Source organism: Limulus polyphemus, unplaced genomic scaffold (genome assembly GCF_000517525.1).
Source record: "Limulus polyphemus unplaced genomic scaffold, Limulus_polyphemus-2.1.2 Scaffold343, whole genome shotgun sequence".
NCBI classification, from domain to species: domain Eukaryota; kingdom Metazoa; phylum Arthropoda; class Merostomata; order Xiphosura; family Limulidae; genus Limulus; species Limulus polyphemus.
The window spans coordinates 118,315-126,175 of record NW_013665953.1 but is presented as its reverse complement, the minus strand read 5'-3'; the positions used below and the strand labels follow the sequence as shown (position 1 = coordinate 126,175).

The following is a 7,861-nucleotide window of genomic DNA, read 5'->3' as shown; positions in this document are numbered from 1 at the left end:
AAAATTAATTTGATTTCCTATTAGCTTCTATACTTACACTTAAGTAAGACGAAACGTTGTTATAATAGAGAAAAAATTAAAAGTTTTTTTTTTAATATCATTAAGTTACTCAATAAAATATTCCAATGACTCTCTGAAGTACCGTGAATTCTGCTCTTGACTTACTTGCCCCCCAGTGGCACTGCGGTATGTCTGCGGACGTACAACGCTAGAAACCGGGTTTCGATAGCCGTGGTGGGCAGAGTACAGGTAGCCCATTGTGTAGCTTTGTGCTTAACTACAAATAAACTTGACTTACTTTGGAATTTTTTTCCGTATTTGCTTACGGTTAAAGCTGTTTGGGTCACTAGAACTGATATAGGTCAATGAAGTTAATGCAGATGACGTAATAGTCACGTGATAGGGCAACTTTTGTTATTTGTCTTGACAAGTTGACCTAATGTTAAACTGTGCATAATGGCAACGCTCTGCTCAGCTTTTTTGTTGCTCAAATTCAGATACATACAAAGAATAAATAGGTTTGAGAAGTATTTGGATTCCTTAATCAAATACTTTTGCTATCAACCCTTGACAAATCGGAAACAGTTGGAAAAAACACTTGGTGCGACACCACCAAAGTATAGATATAAGAAGGAGATTAAGTTTCGAAAAATAAATTGGAATTAATCTTGGTGCGTATCTATGTATGTTTCAATATAAGAGGAAGTTTGTGAAAAACCATCTTAGAAAAGTAACAAACGCTCTTTGCGTAATTTTACGCTCATTCTTGAAAAAGAGTGTTTACTTGAAATATTGCTAACTAAAAATATGTTTACTAAGGTGTTTTATTCGTATAATTTTCTCTAGTTTAAAACCACCCTTGCATTTATATTTGCGTGTTAAGCTTATATGTTTTACTACCTCGGTTTAACTGCAGTGTAGAGGGCCCTCTGACAACAGGAAATCCTCTGACACCAGGTTTTAGGGTATGTTTCACTTCATTTTGCAACTATGAATCGCTAGAAGAAAGAGAGAGACAATACTTCAATGCACAGATAACAAACATTTAATTATAGTTCATAATATACCATACAGAACAATACATTATAAACAATACAATAATACTATTATAAATCTGGGCATGTCATCCTCTATAGGACTACAATGAAAACTTGAAATTCTTAATAAAACAAAATGTTCTTGCTAATGAACGTTTGTTCCCTTGTAAATTAAACTAGAACACGAAAACAAAAAACAATCACTAAATGGAAAACAGCCGTAACTTAAATTACAGAGAGTTTTACAACAGCAAAGTTTAAATAACTATGTAAATTTCGTCAGTTTGTTTGTTTTAATAATGCACAAAGCTACACAAGGGCTATCTGTGCTCTGCCCACCACGGGTATCGAAACCCGGTTTCTAGCGTTGTAAGTCCGCTGACATACCGCTGTACCACTGAGGGGCAAATTTCGTCAGAACAACAAACACTTTAAAACTGTACACGACATATTGCTTCAAGCCTGGTCATGAAGCGAACGTTACCTCATTGTTTCCTTACAACAGGCCAACAGACGTAAATACGGGTACTTGTGTAAAATGAATGTAAACTGGGAAACAGTTTATATACTATACTGAAAACATTATGAACTATAGTAAAAGTTAAAATCAGTAATTCGCTTCGACGCTTCATAGTGTCCAAAGGGGTAATTATGAAGAACAACATAATTTTACAATTTTACTTTTAATGAAAGGCGTAGAACACGTATTCTCGTATTTCACTTGCATGGAATCATAAGCAAATCGAACAAAAATATTTTTTAATAGCTGTTTTATTTACTGAATAGGAACCTGCTTAAGAATTATATCTAAATTACACGTAAACACTTACTTGTTTTAATAGTTAATTCAGATACTTAGGGTTTAAAATCCTATTGACTTAATAAGAAGTGAACGAATATCCTTCTTATAATAATAAAATATAGTTCTTACACTTAGTAGACAGCCTATAGCCAATTGTAAAGGATAGTTCTTACACTTAGTAGACAGCCTATAGCCAATTTTGTAGATCTCATTAACGTGCCAAATTTATCACCTTATATTTTTAAATCAAAGTGATATATATATATTTATTTTCAGTTTCCACAATACCAGAGTCTACTCTTTCACCCTCAGCTGTTGTCTTAAACAAGATGGTACCCAGACGTGTACTGGTATTCTTCATGTAGAGTTGGTTTCAGAATTGCAAAATTATATTGAAACTCTGGAGAACCAGGCTAAGAACGATAACAAGTAGAAATAACATTTAAATGTGTGAATAAGATTGGTGAAAAGGTCACGATATCACTGAAAAGATGGTTTAACCCAACACTACAGGGTGTCCGAAAAGTCTTGAACCATAAGCACTTCAACGAATTTTACAAAATGTGTTCCGCATGACGTCCTTGTAATTCGAAACGAGTTTGGGGATGGTATTTCCATTCTCTTTGAACACTGCTGAGCACATTCTTGTCATTTGTCAATGGTCCGACATTCGTCATAAATTCGTTGTTTCTGATGTTCGGTGTCTCTGATCTTTACTTTGTACACACGTTCATTAAAGTCGACAGCAACCTTCTGCTGGGACCAATTAAAGTCGATAGCAACCTTCTGCTGGGACCAATTTTCTCTACCACACAGCAGGATTAACTCGACCTTCCTATGTTTTGACAGCACCTTAATCAGTGGATTAACTCGACCTTCCTATGTTTTGACAGCACCTTAATCAGTGGATTAACTCGACCTTCTCATGTTTTGACAGCACCTTAATCAGTCACGTATCTGAAATTAAGAAAAGTTGTAAATCGCCTATGGTTCCAGACTCTTCGGACATCCTGTAATGTGTGCTGTATTCCTTTATCTTGTGACCACAGAATTCGCGCCGATTGAAGCGAATAAACCTAAATAACAATCAATATGACTGTAACTAAGTGTTTATATGTGTGTTTTGTAATTTCCGTTAATATAAACTGTATGCGAGAGTTCATAAAAACAGCTGAATATTATTAAATAATATTGGAATATTATTGAATAATATTGGAATATTATTGCTTGGTTAATGGATATATCACAAGTATATTATTTTGTTGTACATGTATATAAACTACTAATTACTAAATATTTGTCGTTTTCTAACTCTTCGTTTACTTTGTTGTTAAGCGCAGAGCTACACAATGTGCCTACCAAGGGTTATCGAAACCCGATTTTTAGAGTTATAAGCACTTAAGACTTACCGCTGAGCCACAGGAGGACACTTCGTTTACTTGAGACTTGAATAGTAGTTCTACGCAAATACCTCGAAATGAAAACGAGTCTTAGGTCCATGTAGAGGAGAAGTGACTGAGACATTGATAAAAGGAGCTAAAGAAAAATTAAACTTGATCAACAGGTAAGAAATAGAAAAATCTAAACTAAAATCACTTACATTAACAACAACAAAAAAAAACGAACTAGCTTACGCTGTTGTGTGTTTGGTAAATGAGAAATGGCTTGCAAGATTGGTTTATCAGTTGACCTGTTGTATAACTACCAACATCTGTTTCATTTCTCATGTGCACCTATTCATTCTTTTGATTTGGGAACGCGGCCCGACAAAATCAAAATTTTGAAGTAGATAAACGTTTCATTAAGTTAAAGTTACTTTAAGAAAACTGTTTAGAGTAAATTCAAACAATATATCACGTGAAGAATAAATAGCACTTTGTTATATTTTGTTGGATCAAACAATCAGTTAGATGGGGCCCCGGCATGACCAGGTGGTTAGGGCACTCGACTCGCAATTCGAGGGTCGCGGGTTCGAATCTCCGTCACACTAAACATGCTCGCCCTTTCAGCCGTGGGGGCGTTATAATGTGACGGTCAATCACACTGTTCGTTGGTAAAAGAGTTGGCGGTGGGTGGTAATGACTAGCTGCCTTCCCTCTAGTCTTAGACTGCTAAATTAGGGACGGCTAGCGCAGATAGCCCTCGTGAAATTCAAAACAAACAAACAGTTAGATGGTTAAAATTTTCCGTTAGTACTTACATAATATGTTTGATTTATATATTGCTGCCTGTGCCAAACTTCTCAAGGATAAAACAGTTGTAGAAGTAATAACATTATAATCATCTTGTTACACTGGGCACCTGGTATTAAAATAATGTAAAAAAAGTACCCGATAATTAATAATAACAAAGTAAAAAGTAAGAGGGATTGCTTCTGGATGGCTGCTTCCCTGTGATCCACTGGTGGTTCAGCGGTAAAATGTAAGGCTTATAACTCCAAAGCTTGGGTTTCGATACCCGCGGTAGAGAGCACAGATAATGCTTTGTTTAGCTTTAGGCTTAACAACAGCAACAATTGGCTTCCCTGTGGTCGGTGTTTCGGAATTAGAAACGGCGCAACGCTGTAACTGTACAGGGCACTGACTAACGGGCAACAAGACCCCACAATGGGAGGTAAATAAATATATATATATATTTTTTTTTATCTAAACCAGTGCGTGAACTTGATTTAAGGCGGAAAAAAAGTAAGTGTCTTGTAATGAAAATGGAAATCATACACTCATTCAAAATGAATGTTCGTATTTGTTCCAGTTGTTGACATTGATGAGCTCTACTTGATGATTTACCAACAGTATAAAATGTTAATGTGTTTAGCTTCATTTGTTAGAAGAAGTAAAATCGTGTCTTAGAAGTCGCTAGAACTAGAAAACAACAAAACATAACAATGTACTCTTCCTAGGAGTTTCAATATATTATTATAAAACCTTTTGTCCAAATCAAATATTTAAGGCCGTAAAGAGTTAAATTAAAGTAGCGGTTGCTATTTAATTAGCTTGAGATATAAACATGGAAAAACAAAAACATTGTATTGAATTTAGAGTTAATCACAACTAAAAAGCTCTTGCTCTTAGTCCCCCAGTGGCAGAGCGGTATGTCTGCAGGCTTACAACTCTAGAAACCTGGTTCCGATATCCGTGGTGGGCAGAGCACAGATACCCCATTGTGTAGTTTTGTGCTTAATTACAAACAAACTCTTGCTCTCTACACAGATTGTAAGGTATTTCATTCAGCCCAATTAATAAAACTTCCACGTCAAAAGATAATTAAGAAAATCAACCTGGAACAACTGTTACATGAATATATAAATGTGAGAAAATCTAGGGATATTTTGGAAGAATATATAGTTGCATTGAATGTAAAATTAAAAGTTCTATTTCTAAGTTCTGTCGTGAGTGCCCGCCCCCATGGGCTTAGCAGTAAGTCTGAACGATAAAACCAGTATACCATGCTCTCATTGTGGTTGTGAATGTCATAGATAATTACCAATTTCTGCTAAAATGAGTCGGAGACGTCGAGAAAACAGCCAAAAACTGTATTGGCAAGTATTAATAATGCAACAAACAGTAGAGGAAAACAACCTCAGACAAATTACAATGCGAATACTGTGAATATTAATGACAAAGTTAATAATGGTTGGAGACGGCTTGAATGGGTAATGAAGAAAAACTTTAATATAAGTTTAACATAACAGCAAATGTACAACGTTTCGACAAGATTTTGTCATCATCAGGCACACAATTGACAACACAAATTATTCTTCTCTGCTCTGTTGTTACAATACAGTCTGCGATAATTTCACTTTAGAAATCGCCACTATACGCTCTTATGGCCAAAGTTACAAACACACAGTCTAGATCTATCTGTCTAACTTTATCTTACTTCACTTACTTGAACTACATTTTGGACGCGTATATATAAATAGCCCAACTGAAGCCTAGAACTTTCAACACACTACGAGATATAATGTAACAATACTTACTTAAAGCAACGAGAAAATTCAAAAGGATCAAGTAACATGACGTCAATTCACAACTATTAAACTACGCATCGAATGATTCGTGAACAGCTACGTAAACAAACTTGCAATAAACGATCGCCCCTAAAAATTACGAAATTTAACACTCGCGCTATATAAACAGTCAATATCATAACGTTCACATTAAACTTAAAATTTAAATGAAAAAGTCATGTATATTTAACAGGATGTCAAAGAGACACTATGAAATGAACAATAAATCAATATAAATATGTTGTGTATTTGGGACAGAAAAAAGTCTTCAATAAAATATATAGTATTCGATGTCAGTAAAAGACACTGAGCTAACCGAACTTTAAATGAATTTAATAAGATTAATGAAAGAGGCGACCATTGAAAACCAACCTAAACAGCAACTATAGTTGAAGAACAACAGTAATAATGCCTAGATTTTGTACAAACAAGGTCATCATATTTATTATGTGAGAACGTGTTTCGCTACGATACATGGATATCTAATGTATTATGTGATGAGTTTAGAGTATTATGTGATAACCTTGATAAAACTGTAGACATAAAGTAGGCATCATTTAGTTACTCACATTCTTCACCTCTGATGAAGTTCTACAAGGAAGATGCGTAAGAGTATAATAATTGTGAAAATTGTGATTTTATATGTATAGCGTTATTGTAGTGATATATTGTCTTGAATTAATTGAAAAATTAATGCTAAAGTGTTTAGATTTCTATTCGATTATTGTTGGAATATGAAAGTGATTATGAATTTTGATGTACTGAGTACTAAGAAATAGCTCTGTGTACGTTATTCCAATGGTATATGGGAAAGACTTAAATATTTATCAATGAGAGGTTTTGTTACATTTCTGATATCATGTTGAATGTATAAGTAAGTAACTTTAGTCTTTGAGAATTTGTTTGTTTGTTTGTAATTAAGCACAAAGCTACACAATGGGCCATCTGTGCTCTGCCCACCACGGGTATCGAAACCCGGATTCTAGCGTTGTAACTCCGCAGGCATACCGCTGTGCTACTGGGGGGGGGGGTGAGAATTTTTACAAGCCTATGATGTTAGTCTAAACGTACTGCTATAACTTTTAGTAATGAGGTTCAGTTAAGATGTGCATTAATGAACTGAGTCATGTCAAAGAAGAATGTGAGTTCAGGAAAATTTCTAAAAGTAAAACATTTTATAAAAGTGATGAAATGAGTTGAGGTATTAAGTCAGAAAAAAATGTAAAATAAAATGAGTTGGGGTATTAAGTCAGAAAAAAAATGATAAAATAAAATGAGTTGAGGTATTAAGTCAGAAAAAAAAAGTGTAAAATAAAATGAGTTGAGGTATTGTTTGTTTGTTTTAAATTTCACGAGGACTATCTGCGCTAGTCGTCCCTAATTTAGCAGTGTAAGACTAGAGAGAAGGCAGCTAGTCATCACCACCCACCGCCAACTCTTGGGCTACTCTTTTACCAACGAATAGTGGGATTGACCGTCACATTATAACGCCCCCACGGCTGAAAGGGCGAGCATGTTAAGTGGGACGGGGATTCGAACCCGCGACCCTCAGATTGCGAGTCGAGTGCCCTAACCACCTGGCCATGCCGGGCCTAGTTGAGGTATTAAGTCAGAAAAAAATTGTAAAATAAAATAAGTTGAGGTATTAAGTCAGAAAAAAATTGTAAAATAAAATGAGTTGAGGTATTAAGTCAGAAAAAAATTGTAAAATAAAATGAGTTGAGGTATTAAGTCAGAAAAAATTATGAAATAAGATGAGTTGGGGTACTAAGTCAGAAAACAAATATAAAATAAAACGATTTAAGCCATCAGTGGAATAAAACTGTATTTGAGTTCGATAGGACCATAGTAGTTCCAGTCTCCAAAGTTTTGGGTAGTTTATCTCATTTCAGACCTATGTAAATTACAGCAAATACCCCCCCCGTACCCCCCACCCACCCACCCACCACCACTACGTAGTAAGTAGTAGTATTACTTTCTTCTTACGTAAAGTAAAGTAAACGTACGTAGAGT

General features: G+C 35.1%; 1 long non-coding RNA gene across 1 annotated transcript in view; it reads right to left on the bottom strand.

Annotated features, from left to right (window-relative positions):
- Positions 1–1,080: 1,080 nt before the first annotated feature.
- LOC111085347 overlaps positions 1,081–7,861 on the bottom strand; it is a 9,462-nt gene continuing 2,681 nt past the window's right edge. The window contains exons 2-3 of the long non-coding RNA XR_002610190.1: positions 3,249–3,375; positions 1,081–2,796 (exon numbers count right to left, since the gene is read on the bottom strand). This is a non-coding gene — a long non-coding RNA (uncharacterized LOC111085347). The remainder of the gene's footprint in view (positions 2,797–3,248; positions 3,376–7,861) is intronic.